The sequence below is a fragment of the Coregonus clupeaformis genome, unplaced genomic scaffold (assembly GCF_020615455.1).
Source record: "Coregonus clupeaformis isolate EN_2021a unplaced genomic scaffold, ASM2061545v1 scaf0062, whole genome shotgun sequence".
Classification (NCBI taxonomy): domain Eukaryota; kingdom Metazoa; phylum Chordata; class Actinopteri; order Salmoniformes; family Salmonidae; genus Coregonus; species Coregonus clupeaformis.
In genome coordinates, this window is record NW_025533517.1 from 678,250 (window position 1) to 692,456 (window position 14,207).

A 14,207-nucleotide genomic window follows, 5' to 3' on the forward strand; every position below is an offset into this window, starting at 1 on the left:
ATTTGAGTCCCTGGCGGCGTAGTGTGTTACTGATGGTAGGCTTTGTTACTTTGGTCCCAGCTCTCTAGAGGTCATTCACTAGGTCCCCCCGTGTGGTTCTGGGATTTTTGCTCACCGTTCTTGTGATCATTTTGACCCCACGGGGTGAGATCTTGCGTGGAGTTCCAGATCGAGGGAGATTATCAGTGGTCTTGTATGTCTTCCATTTCCTAATAATTACTCCCACAGTTGATTTCTTCAAACCAAGCTGCTTACCTATTGCAGATTCAGTCTTCCCAGCCTGGTGCAGGTCTACAATTTTGTTTCTGGTGTCCTTTGACAGCTCTTTGGTCTTGGCCATAGTGGAGTTTGGAGTGTGACTGTTTGAGGTTGTGGACAGGTGTCTTTTATACTGATAACAAGGTCAAACAGGTGCCATTAATACAGGTAACGAGTGGAGGACAGAGGAGCCTCTTAAAGAAGAAGTTACAGGTCTGTGAGAGCCAGAAATCTTGCCTGTTTGTAGGTGACCAAATACTTATTTTCCACCATAATTTGCTAATAAATTCATTAAAAATCCTACAATGTGATTTTCTGGAGAAAAAAAATCTCAATTTGTCTGTCATAGCTGACGTGTACCTATGATGAACATTACAGGCCTCTCTCATCTTTTTAAGTGGGAGAACTTGCACAATTGGTGGCTGACTAAATACTTTTTTTCCCCACTGTACATGTTCATATAGGAGTCATATAGGACTGATAAAAGATTAGGATAGGAGTCATATAGGAGTCATATAGGAGTAGGACAGGCGTAGGATAGGAGTCATATAGGAGTAGGATAGGAGTCATAGAGGAGTAATATAGGAGTCATATGGGAGTCATATGGGAGTAGGATAGCGGTAGGATAGGAGTCATATAGGAGTAGGATAGCGGTAGGATAGGAGTAGAATAGGAGTCATATAGGAGTAGGATAGGAGTAGGATAGGAGTCATATAGGAGTAGGATAGGAGTAGGATAGGAGTCATAGAGGAGTAGGATAGGAGTCATATAGGAGTAGGATAGAAGTAGGATAGGAGTCATATAGGAGTAGGATAGGAGTAGGATAGGAGTCATATAGGAGTAGGATAGCGGTAGGATAGGAGTCATATAGGAGTAATATAGGACTGATAAACGATTAGGATAGGAGTCATATAGGAGTAGGATAGGAGTATGATATGAGTCATATAGGAGTAAGATAGGAGTCATATAGGAGTAGGATAGCATTAGGATAGGAGTCATATAGGAGTAGGATAGGAGTCATATAGGAGTAATATAGGAGTAGGATAGGAGTCATATAGGAGTAGCATAGGACTAGGATAGGAGTCATATAGTAGTAATTTAGGAGTAGGATAGGCATAGGATAGGAGTCATATAGGAGTAGGATAGGAGTCATATAGGAGTAATATAGGCGTCATATAGGAGTAATATAGGAGTAGGATAGGAGTCACATAGGAGTAATATAGGAGTAGGATAGGAGTAATATAGAAGTAGAATAGGAGTCATATAAGAGTAATATAGGAGTAGGATAGGAGTAGGATAGGAGTCATATAGGAGTAGAATAGGAGTAATATAGGAGTAGAAAATGAGTAATATAGGAGTAGGATAGGAGTAGGATAGGAGTAATATAGGAGTAGGATAGGAGTCATATAAGAGTAATATAGGAGTAGGATAGGAGTAGGATAGGAGTCATATAGGAGTAGGATAGGAGTAGGATAGGAGTCATATATGAGTAAGATAGGAGTAGGATAGGAGTAGGATAGGAGTAGGATATGAGTCATATAGGAGTAGGATAGGAGTAGGATAGGAGTCATATAGGAGTAGGATAGGAGTCATATAGGAATAATATAGGACTGATAAACGATTAGGATAGGAGTCATATAGGAGTAGGATAGGAGTATGATAGGAGTCATATATGAGTAAGATAGGAGTAGGATAGGAGTAGAATAGGAGTAATATATGAGTAGAATAGGAGTAATATAGGAGTAGGATAGGAGTAATATAGAAGTAGAATAGGAGTCATATAAGAGTAATATAGGAGTAGGATAGGCATAGGATAGGAGTAATATAGGAGTAGAATAGGAGTAATATAGGAGTAGAAAAGGAGTAATATAGGAGTAGGATAGGAGTAATATAGGAGTAGGATAGGAGTCATATAAGAGTAATATAGGAGTAGGATAGGAGTAGGATAGGAGTCATATAGGAGTAGGATAAGAGTAGGATAGGAGTCATATATGAGTAAGATAGGAGTAGGATAGGAGTAGGATAGGAGTCATATAGGAGTAGGATAGGAGTATGATAGGAGTCATATATGAGTAAGACAGGAGTAGGATAGGAGTAGGATAGGAGTTATATTGGAGTAGGATAGGAGTTATATAGGAGTAGGATAGGAGTCATATAGGAGTCATATAGGAGTAGGATAGGCATAGGATAGGAGTCATATAGGAGTAAAATAGGCGTAGGATATTAGTAATATAGGAGTACAATAGGAGTAATATAGGAGTAGAATAGGAGTAATATAGGGGTAGAATAGGAGTAATATAGAAGTAGAATAGGAGTAATATAGAAGTAGAATAGGAGTAATACAGGAGTAGGATAGGAGTAATATAGGAGTAGGATAGGAGTAGGATAGGAGTAATTTAATAATAAATAATAATATGCCATTTAGCAGATGCTTTTATCCAAAGCTACTTACAGTCATGTGTGCATAGATTTTTACGTATGGGTGGTCCCGGGGATCGAACCCACTACCCTGGCGTTACAAGCGCCATGCTCTACCAATTGAGCTACAGAGGACCACCCATATAGGAGTAGAATAGGCGTAGGAAAGGAGTAATATAGGAGTAGAATAGGAGTCATATAGGAGTAGAATAGGAGTCATATAGGAGTAGAATAGGAGTAGAATAGGAGTCATATAGGAGTCATATAGGAGTAGGATAGGCATAGGATAGGAGTAGGATAGGAGTAGGATAGGAGTAGGATAGGAGTAGGATAGGAGTAGGATGGAACCAACAGGCTACAGAGCAGCATTCAGACAGTGCCAGACACAGACACTATAATATATGTTAAAATGTGATCCGTCCAGATTGATAAAGCTAGTTAGAGTGAGAGAGAGAGAGAGAGAGAGAGAGAGAGAGAGAGAGAGAGAGAGAGAGAGAGAGAGAGAGAGAGAGAGAGAGAGAGAGAGAGAGAGAGAGAGAGTGAGAGAGAGAGAGATACAGAGATACAGAGATACAGAGATACAGAGATACAGAGAGACATAGAGAAAGTATGTGTGCGTGTGCGTGTGCGTGTGTGTCTGTGTGTGTGTGTGTGCGCGTGTGTGTGTATGGTGTAGAGGTGTTACACCAGGTGAGATTCTCCTCTTGGCAACTGAACTGAGACTCAACCCAATCAATGATTAGTGATGACGTGTGGACGTGTGGTGTCCAGCTAGTCACTGATTTGCCATGGGATTGGCCTCAACTTGTTGTTGTTGTTGTGTGAATTGTTTGTCCCTGATGGTAAAGCCATATCCTCTATACATGTTTCTCTGGGTAACTATCTAACCCTAATTAAACTCATAATCCCCTAAATATATATCACCATTCTCACTGGGTTATTTAGGCCTTCCTGGTTTTACTAACATTTCAAATAAAAATACTTTAATAGGCATTATTATGAAATGAGGAAATCAATTAAGGAAAATATTAATTATCAATTCACATTAATGACAATGTAAGGTAATCTAATATAGATATAGAAAAATAAATATAGAATATAGAAAAGCACAAATAAATAGAGGTTGAGGTATACAGTATACTAGTATACTATACTATAGTGTACTATAACTATATTCAGAACATTGAAGTATTTTAACAGATATAACCGTTAAATGTCTCCTGCTCTGGCCTCCATTCAGAACATTGAAGTATTTTAACAGATATAACCGTTAAATGTCTCCTGCTCTAGCCTCCATTCAGAATATTGAAGTATTTTAACAGATATAAAGTCCCTTCAGAAAGTATTCACACCCCTTGACTTTTTCCACGTTGTTGTGTTACAGCCTGAATTTAAAATTGATTACATTTAGATTTTGTTGTCACTGGCCTACACACAATAATACAACAATGTCAAACTGGAATTATGTTTTTCAAAATTGTTACAAATTAATAAAACATGAAAAGCTGAAATAGGTTCAGGAGGAAAACTTTACTTGACAAGTTACATAATAAATTGTACTGACTCGCTGTATGCAGTAACAGGGTTTAACATGATTTATGAATGACTACCTCATCTCTGTACCCCACACATACAGATAATTGTAAGGTCCCTCAGTCGAGCAGTGAATTTCAAACACAGATTCAAACACAAAGACCAGGGAGGTTTTCTAATGCCTCGCAAAGAAGGGCATCTATTGGTAGATGGATAGAAAAATAAAAAAGAGGACATTGAATATACCTTTGAGCATGGTGAAGTTATTAATTACACTTTGGGGGGTGTATCAATACACCCAGTCAATACATAGATACAGGTGTTCTTCCTAACTTAGTTGCCGGAGAGAAAGGAAACCACTCAGGGTTTCCAAAACATGCATTCTGTTTGCAACAAAGCACTAAAGCAATACTGCAAAGCAATTAACTTGTTGTCCTGAATGCAAAGTGTTATGTTTGGGGCAATTCCAACACAACACATTACTCAGTAATGCTTCATATTTTCAAGCATAGTGGTGGCTGCATCATGTTATGGGTATGCTTGTAATCATTAAGGACTTAGGAGTTATTCAGGATAAAAAAAGAAACAGAAAAAATAATGGAGCAAAGCACAGGCAAAATCCTAGAGGAAAACCTAGTTGCCCCAGTCTGAGGTCCTGAGAGTTCTGGAGCAGGTTTTCATCAAGGATCTCTCTGTACCTTGCTCCGTTCATCTTTGCCTTGATCCTGACTAGTCTCCCAGTCCCTGCCGCTGAAAAACATCCCCACAGCATGATGCTGCCTCCACCATGCTTCACCGTAGGGATGGTGCCAGGTTTTCTCAAGACGTGACACTTAGCATTTAGGCCAAAGAGTTCAATCTTGGTTTCATCAGACCAGAGAATCTTGTTTCTCATGGTCTGAGTCCTCTAGGTGCCTTTTGGCAAACTCCAAGCGAGCTGTCATGTGCCTTTTACTGAGGTATGGGTTCCGCCTGGCCATTCAACCATAAAGGCCTGATTGTTGGAATGCTGCAGAGATGGTTGTACTTCTGGAAGGTTCTCCCATCTCCACAGAGGAACTCTAGAGCTCTATCAGAGTGACCATTGGGTTCTTGGTCACCTCCCTGACGAAGGCCCTTCTCCCCCGATTGCTCAGTTTGGCCGGGCGGCCAGCTCTAGGAAGAGACTTGGTGGTTCCAAACTTCTTCCATTTAAGAACGATGGAGGCCACTGTGTTCTTGGGGACCTTCAATGCTGAAGAAATCTTTTGTTACCCTTCCCCAGATCTGTGCCTCGACCCAATGTGGTGAACAGGTCAAATGTATGTGGTCAACAGGTCAACAGTATCTAGTCAACAGGTCAACAGTATGTGGATAACAGGTCAACAATATATTGTCAACAGGTCAACAGTATGTGGGCACAGGTCAACAGTATGTAGTCAACAGCATGTTGTCAACAGTTCAACAGCATGTGGTCAACAGATCAATAGAAGGTGGTCAACAGTATGTGCTCAACAATATCTGGTCAACAATATGTGGTCAACAGATCAACATTATGTGGTCAATATGTCAACAATATGTGGTCAAGAGGTCAACAGTATGTGGTCAACAGGTCAACAGAATGTGGTCCACAGGTCAACAGTATGTGGTCAACAGATGGAGAAAACACCTGTCTCCGAATTACATCTTCAAACGAAGGGCAACCATGGCATCTGTGAGGGAGACGCATCCATCCATGATGTATACGGGTATGATAGTCTAGCTAGCTACATTTTCAGACATTACTCGTTTCTAATTTTGACAGAGAGTGGTTTTATTTCAAGTTAAAATGTACTGTTAGCTAGCTAACGTTAGCTGGCTGGCTCATTAGCTAACGTTACGTGTATGATCTTATTATTCGTATCTCAGAGCCATTTGCTTGGCTAGTTAGAGCCTAATGTTAGATAGCTAACATTGAACCTGGTTGGTTAGCTACCAGCAGATTCATGCAGGGTAGTAGTAACGTCATGAGTTGGGATTATGGTTCATTGTTTAGCTAGCTAGTTAGCTACATGTTTTAACAAAAGACTCCACTATGCAAGTATCCATTTCAATAGAATGTCACTGTGACAACTGTTGATAGACGTAGCTGGTAAATTCGCTCTGGCTATCTACTCCGATTTCAGAGCACGTGTAAGATACTCTAGCTAGCTACATTTTCAGATATTACACGTTTCAAATATTTACAGAAAGTGGTTTCATTTCAAGTTAACGTGTACTGTTAGCTAGCTAACGTTAGCTGGCTAGCTCGATAGCTAACGTTACGTGTATGATGTTATTATTCGTATCTCAGAGCCATTTGCTTGGCTAGTTAGAGCCTAATGTTAGCTAGCTAATATTGAACCTGGTTGGTTTGCTACCTGCAGATTCATGCAGGGTAGTAACGTCATGAGTTGGGATTATGGTTCATTGTTTACCTAGCTAGCTAGCTACATGTCTTAACAAAAGACTCCACTATGCAGGTAACCATTTCGGGTGCGTTTGTAAATTCAGTCTGAGTATGCCAGAGCGCAGAATAACTGATGAATTTCCGAATGCTCAACACGCGTTGAATATGGCAGGTGTCAGTAAACGTCGGCAAAAAAGCATAATTAAATTGTTGCCAGCAGCACAGTTACAGTCACCAACGCTCTGGATAACATGAAAACAGCCTAACAAGCTCTGCTAGGGCAAGTAAAATGGTCAGTGGGGTGTTTTCTAATTTCTGTCTGGAAGTGGCTAGCAAGCTAGCCAATGTTAGCCAGTTAGCTTGGGTGTTTGACTGCCATTGTGAGGTCAGAAAGCTCTGATCAACCCTACTCATTGGCCAGAGCGTCCAGTGTGCGTTCTGAATGCTCCCAGAGCGAAATGAGATGGGTGGGGCTAAAGCATAAGAGGGTGTGAACGATGCTGAATGGGTGTAGACAAAGAAGAGCTCTCCAGTAGGTACCAAAATATTGAAAGGCCATTTTCTCAAATGTGGAATTACAAGTTGATCAACTTTAAAAGCAGAATTACTTTCCCATTGTTCCTCAAAGGCAGTGTATGATATACCATTTTGTAGCACTCTGTCTCTGCTTTTATCCAATGTAAAAAAAAAAACATTTCAAATGTTGCTACATAAGACTGAATAAAGGCGGTTGGTCACATATGTGGTCAACAGGTCAACAGTATGTGGTCAACATGTTAACAGTATGTCGTCAACTGGTTAACAGTATGTGGTCAACAGGTCAACAGTTTGTAGTCAACAGTTTGTCGTCAGCATGTCAACAGTGTGTGATGAATAGGTCAACAGTGTGTGTTCAATGGGTCAACAGTATGTGGTCAACAGGTCGACAGTATGTGGTCAACAGTATGTGGTCAACAGTATCTGGTCAACAGGTCAACAGTATGTGGTCAACAGTATGTGGTCAACAGGTCAACAGTATGTGGTCAACAGTATGTGGTCAACAGGTCGACAGTATGTGGTCAACAGGTCAATAGTATGTGGTCAACAGGTCAACAGTATGTGGGAACAGGTCAACAGTATGTGTTCAACAGGTCAACAGGATGGTGTCAACAGTATGTGGTCAACAGTATGTGGTCAACAGGTCAACAGTATATGGTCAACAGCATGTGGTCAACAGAACAACAGTATGTGGTCAACAGTATGTGGTCAACAGGTCAACAGTATGTAGCCAACAGTATGTAGTCAACAGGTCAACATTATGTGGTCAACAATATGTGGTCAACAGCATATGGTCTACAGGACAACAGTATGTGGTCAACAGGTAGAAAGTATGTGGTCAACAGGTCAACAGTATGTGGTCAACAGGTCAACAGTATGTAGCCAACAGTATGTAGTCAACAGGTCAACATTATGTGGTCAACAATATGTGGTCAACAGCATATGGTCAACAGGTCAACGGTATGTGGTCAACAGCATGTGGTCAACAGTATGTGGTCAACAGGTCAACAGTATGTGGTCAACAGTATGTGGTCAACAATTCAAAAGTATGGGGTCAACATAATGTGGCCAACATTATGTGGTTAACAGTATGTGGTCAACAGGTCAACAGTAAGTGGTCAACGGTATGCAGTCAACAGTATGTGATCAACAGGTCAGCAGTATGTGGTCAACGGTATGTGGTTAACAGTGTGTGGTCAACAGTATGTGGTCAACAGGTAAACAAATATGTTTTCAATAGTATGTGGTCAACATGTTAACAGTATGTGGTCAACAGTATGTGGTCAACATGTTAACAGTATGTGGTCAACAGTATGTGGTCAACAATATGTGGTCAACAGTATGTGGTCAACAGTATGTGGTCAACAAGTCAACAGTATATGGTCAACAGGTCAACAATATGTGGTCAACAGTATGTGGTCAACAGGTCAACAGTATGTGGTCAACAGTATGTAGTCAACAGTATGTGATCAACAGGTCAGCAGTATGTGGTCAACGGTATGTGGTTAACAGTGTGTGGTCAACAGTATGTGGTCAACAGGTAAACAAATATGTTTTCAACAGTATGTGGTCAACATGTTAACAGTATGTGGTCAACAGTATGTGGTCAACATGTTAACAGTATGTGGTCAACAGTATGTGGTCAACAATATGTAGTCAACAGTATGTGGTCAACAAGTCAACAGTATGTGGTCAACAGGTCAACAATATGTGGTCAACAGTATGTGGTCAACAGGTCAACAGTATGTGGTCAACAGTATGTGGTCAACAGTATGTGGTCAACAGGTCAACAGTATGTGGTCAACAGGTCAACAGTATGTTGTCAACAGTATGTTGTCAACTGTATTTGGTCAACAGGTCAACAGTATGTGGTCAACAGTATGTGATCAACAGGTCAACAGTATGTGGTCAACAGGTCAACAGTATGTTGTCAACAGTATGTGGTAAACAGTTCAACAGTATGTGGTCAACAGTATGTGGTCAACAGTATGTGGTCAACAGGTCAACAGTATGTGGTGAACAGTATGTGCTCAACAGGTCAACAGCATGTGGTCAACAGGTCAACAGTATGTGGTCAACAGTATGTGGTCAGCTGTATGTGGTCAACAGGTCAACAGTATGCGGTAAACAGGTCAACAGTATGTTGTCAACAGTATGTGGTCAACTGTATTTGGTCAACAGGCCAACAGTATGTTGTCAACAGTATGTGATCACCCGGTCAACAGTGTGTGGTCAACTGTATGTGGTAAACAGGTCAACATTATGTTGTCAACAGTATGTGGTCAACAGGTCAACAGTATGTGGTCAACAGTTCAACAGTATGTTGTCAACAGTATGTGGTCAACAGGTCAACAGTATGTGGTCAACAGTTCAACAGTATGTGGTGAACAGTATGTGGTCAACAGTATGTGGTCAACAATATTTGTCAACAGTATATTGTCAACAGTATGTGGTCAACAGTATGTGGTCAACAGGTCAACAGTATGTGGTCAACAGTATGTGATCAACAGGTCAACAGTATGTGGTCAACAGGTCAACAGTATGTTGTCAACAGTATGTGGTAAACAGTTCAACAGTATGTGGTCAACAGTATGTGGTCAACAGTATGTGGTCCACAGGTCAACAGTATGTGGTGAACAGTATGTGCTCAACAGGTCAACAGCATGTGGTCAACAGGTCAACAGTATGTGGTCAGCTGTATGTGGTCAACAGGTCAACAGTATGCGGTAAACAGGTCAACAGTATGTTGTCAACAGTATGTGGTCAACTGTATTTGGTCAACAGGCCAACAGTATGTTGTCAACAGTATGTGATCAACCGGTCAACAGTGTGTGGTCAACTGTATGTGGTAAACAGGTCAACATTATGTTGTCAACAGTATGTGGTCAACAGGTCAACAGTATGTGGTCAACAGTTCAACAGTATGTTGTCAACAGTATGTGGTCAACAGGTCAACAGTATGTGGTCAACAGTTCAACAGTATGTGGTGAACAGTATGTGGTCAACAGTATGTGGTCAACAATATTTGTCAACAGTATATTGTCAACAGTATGTGGTCAACAGTATGTGGTCAACAGGTCAACAGTATGTGGTCAACAGGTCAACAGTATGTTGTCAACAGTATGTGGTCAACAGGTCAACAGTATGTGTTCAACCGGTCAACAGCATGTTGTCAACAGTATGTGGTCAACAGGTCAACAGGATGTGGTCAACAGTATGTTGTCAACAGTATGTGCTAAACTGTATTTGGTCAACAGGTCAACAGTATGTGGTCAACAGGTCAACAGTATGTGGTCAACAATATTTGGTCAACAGTATATTGTCAACAGTATGTGGTCAACAGTATGTGGTCAACAGGTCAACATTATGTGGTCAACAGTATGTGGTCAACAGGTCAACAGTATGTGTTCAACAGGTCAACAGTATGTTGTCAACAGTATGTGGTCAACAGGTCAACAGTATGTGGTCAACAGTATGTGTTCAACAGGTCAACAGTATGTGGTCAGCTGTATGTGGTCAACAGGTCAACAGTATGTGGTCAACAGTATGTGGTCAACAGTTCAACAGTATGTGGTGAACAGTATGTGGTCAACAGTATGTGGTCAACAATATTTGGTAAACAGTATATTGTCAACAGTATGTGTTCAACCGGTCAACAGTATGTTGTCAACAGTATGTGGTCAACAGGTCAACAGTATGTGGTCAACAGTGTGTTGTCAACAGTATGTGGTAAACTGTATTTGTTCAACAGGTCAACAGTATGTGGTCAACAGGTCAACAGTATGTGGTCAACAATATTTGGTCAACAGTATATTGTCAACAGTATGTGGTCAACAGTATGTGGTCAACAGGTCAACATTATGTGGTCAACAGTATGTGGTCAACAGGTCAACAGTATGTGTTCAACAGGTCAACAGTATGTTGTCAACAGTATGTGGTCAACAGGTCAACAGTATGTGGTCAACAGTATGTGTTCAAATGGTCAACAGTATGTGGTCAGCTGTATGTGGTCAACAGGTCAACAGTATGTTGTCAACAGTATGTGGTCAACTGTATTTGGTCAACAGGTCAACGGTATGTGGTCAACAGTATGTGGTCAACAGGTCAACAGTATGTGGTCAACAGGTCAACAGTATGTTGTCAACAGGTCAACAGTATGTGGTCAACAGTATGTTGTCAACAGTATGTGGTCAACAGGTCAACAGTATGTTGTCAACAGTATGTGGTCAACAGGTCAACAGTATGTGGTCAACAGTATGTAGTCAACTGTATGTGGTCAACAGCCCTCCAATCCAGGAATGACATCATCAGAATAAAATGATCTCATTTTATATATTTTAGTAAAATGTTCCATAATGACTGGGCAGCAAAGCTAAAAGCACTCCTACTCCAGACTCCATTATTGTGTTGGGAATATTTTATAAAATGCAGTTTTGAGATCTCAGACTGTTATGTCCATTAGTCTGTAGGTTGAATAAAGTGCTTAAATATATTGGCAGCTTCCCTAAAAAGGCCTTGTAGACAAACAGTTAGTCTTTAACCTCAGTGTTAAGGAGGGTGTTGTGTTTGTTACAAATCTACGAGCAACATGGTAGAGTGTGTCTAGTGTGTGCAGGTAGGACCCTCTGGCATTCATGTACAGAACATCACCATAGTCCAACAAAGGCTAAACAGTGGCTGCAACAAGGTCTTTCCTAGCTTGAAATGAAAACAAGACTTGTTCCTAAAGAAAATCCCAGATTAAGTTTAAGCTTTTTAGTTGGCTCTTAAAGGACATAGTTTCATGAAGGGCTGTTGAACGTGGCTCTTAAAGGACATAGTTTCATCAAGGGCTGTTGAACGTGGGTCTTAAAGGACATAGTTTCATCAAGGGCTGTTGAACGTGGGTCTTAAAGGACATAGTTTCATCAAGGGCTGTTGAACGTGGGTCTTAAAGGACATAGTTTCATCAAGGGCTGTTGAACGTGGTTCTTAAAGGACATAGTTTCATCAAGGGCTGTTGAACGTGGCTCTTAAAGGACATAGTTTCATCAAGGGCTGTTGAACGTGGGTCTTAAAGGACATAGTTTCATCAAGGGCTGTTGAACGTGGTTCTTAAAGGACATAGTTTCATCAAGGGCTGTTGAACGTGGCTTGTTTTGCTGAGTGACTATCTGAGGCAGACTAGGGGGTTGCTTTCTTGATCTAATAATAATGATTTAATAATATATACGTCGATATAGAGATATAGACAGTAACATGCGGCCAACATTCAGTTAGATATAGATCCAGAATAATAACATAACTGTAGGTAGTATAGACACTGACCCCGTCCGCTGCATCCTACAAAGCTCAGGCCATAATAACATAGATGTAGAGATATAGATACTGATCTAGATAATATAGACACTGACCCCGTCCGCTGCGGCCTACGAAGCGCAGGTCGTTGAAGCGAGCCACCTGGTTCTTCATCACTCCTGACGCGTTCCGCAGCTCGGCCGAGTAGTTCTCATCGTTCCCCGCCATCACCGTTACGACCGTCCCATCAGTCACCTCTCCCAACCCCACAACCTGGGGAGGAGAGGATGCTGGGATGTCATAGACGACTAAGCACAGCAGGTACACTGAGCCTCAACCCAAAATTACATGGTCCCTATCTTTCACTTTTATATCTTTGCCTTTTTTGGGGGGGGGGGGTTGAGGCCTGTAGATTTCTCCTGATGCGTTTAGAAGGGATATGCCTATTAGATGGATTCAGCTTGAGTTCAGACCAGTTTTTGACTGCTGAAAATGTCTGTCACTGTTTTGGGGTGAAATATGTCATTAGATCGCTCATTACAATGACCTGATACTGGGAGAAACAAATAGAGGCATGGTTATATTTATTCCATTAATATATTAAATATACGCTACCAGTCAAAAGTTTGGACACACCTACTCATTCAAGGGTTTTTCTTTATTTTTACTATTTTCTACATTGTAGAATAATAGTGAAGACATCAAAACTATGAAATAACACATATGGAATCATGTAGTAACAAAAATAAGTGTTAAACAAATCAAAATATATGTTATGTTTGAGATTCTTCAAATAGCCACCCTTTGCCTTCATGACAGCTTTGCACACTCTTGGCATTCTCTCAACCAGCTTCACCTGGAATGCTCACAAAGACACGGCAGTTGGAACCAAAAATCTCCAATTTGGACTGCAGTCCAAAGGACAGATTTCCACCGGTCTAATGTCCATTGCTCGTGTTTCTTGGCCCAAGCATGTCTCTTCTTCTTATTGGTGTCCTTTAGTAGTGGTTTCTTTGCAGCAATTCGACCATGAAGGCCTGATTCACAGTCTCCTCTGAACAGTTGACGTTGAGATATGTCTGTTACTTGAACTCCGTGAAGCATTTATTTGGGCTGCAATTTCTGAGGCTGGTAACTCTAATGATTTTATCCTCTGCAGCAGAAGTAACTCTGGTTCTTCCATTCCTGTGGCTGTCCTCATGAGAGCCAGTTTCATTGTTGCGCTTGATGGTTTTTGTGACTGCACTTGAAGAAACTTTCAAAGTTCTTGAAATTTTCCGTATTGACTGACCTTCCTGTCTTAAAATAATTATGGACTGTCGTTTCTCTTTGCTTATTTGATCTGTTCTTGCCATAATATGGACTTGGTCTTTTACCAAATAGGGCTATCTTCTGTATACCCCCCAGCCTACCTTGTGACAACACAACTGATTGGCTCAATCGCATTAAGAAGGAAAGAAATTCCACAAATATAACATATATTTTGATTTGTTTAACACTTTTTTGGTTAATGCATGATTCCATATGTGTTATTTCATAGTTTCGATGTCTTCACTATTATTCTACAATGTAGAAAATAGTAAAAATAAAGAAAGACCCTGGAATGAGTAGGTGATCTAAAACTTTGGACTGGTAGTGTATATGTATATCACAATTCAGTTTTATTTTATTTTATTAACAATCCAAGATAGTTTAAAGCTATAGGTTTCCATAAGCACTTTTAAAATCAAACCAAATGACATTTTATTTATCACATGCACAGAATACAACAGGTGTC

The 14,207-nt window shown here is 40.6% G+C and overlaps 1 pseudogene; it reads right to left on the reverse strand.

Annotated features, from left to right (window-relative positions):
• Positions 1-14,207, reverse strand: part of LOC121556988 — a 161,340-nt pseudogene that overhangs the window by 75,930 nt on the left and 71,203 nt on the right.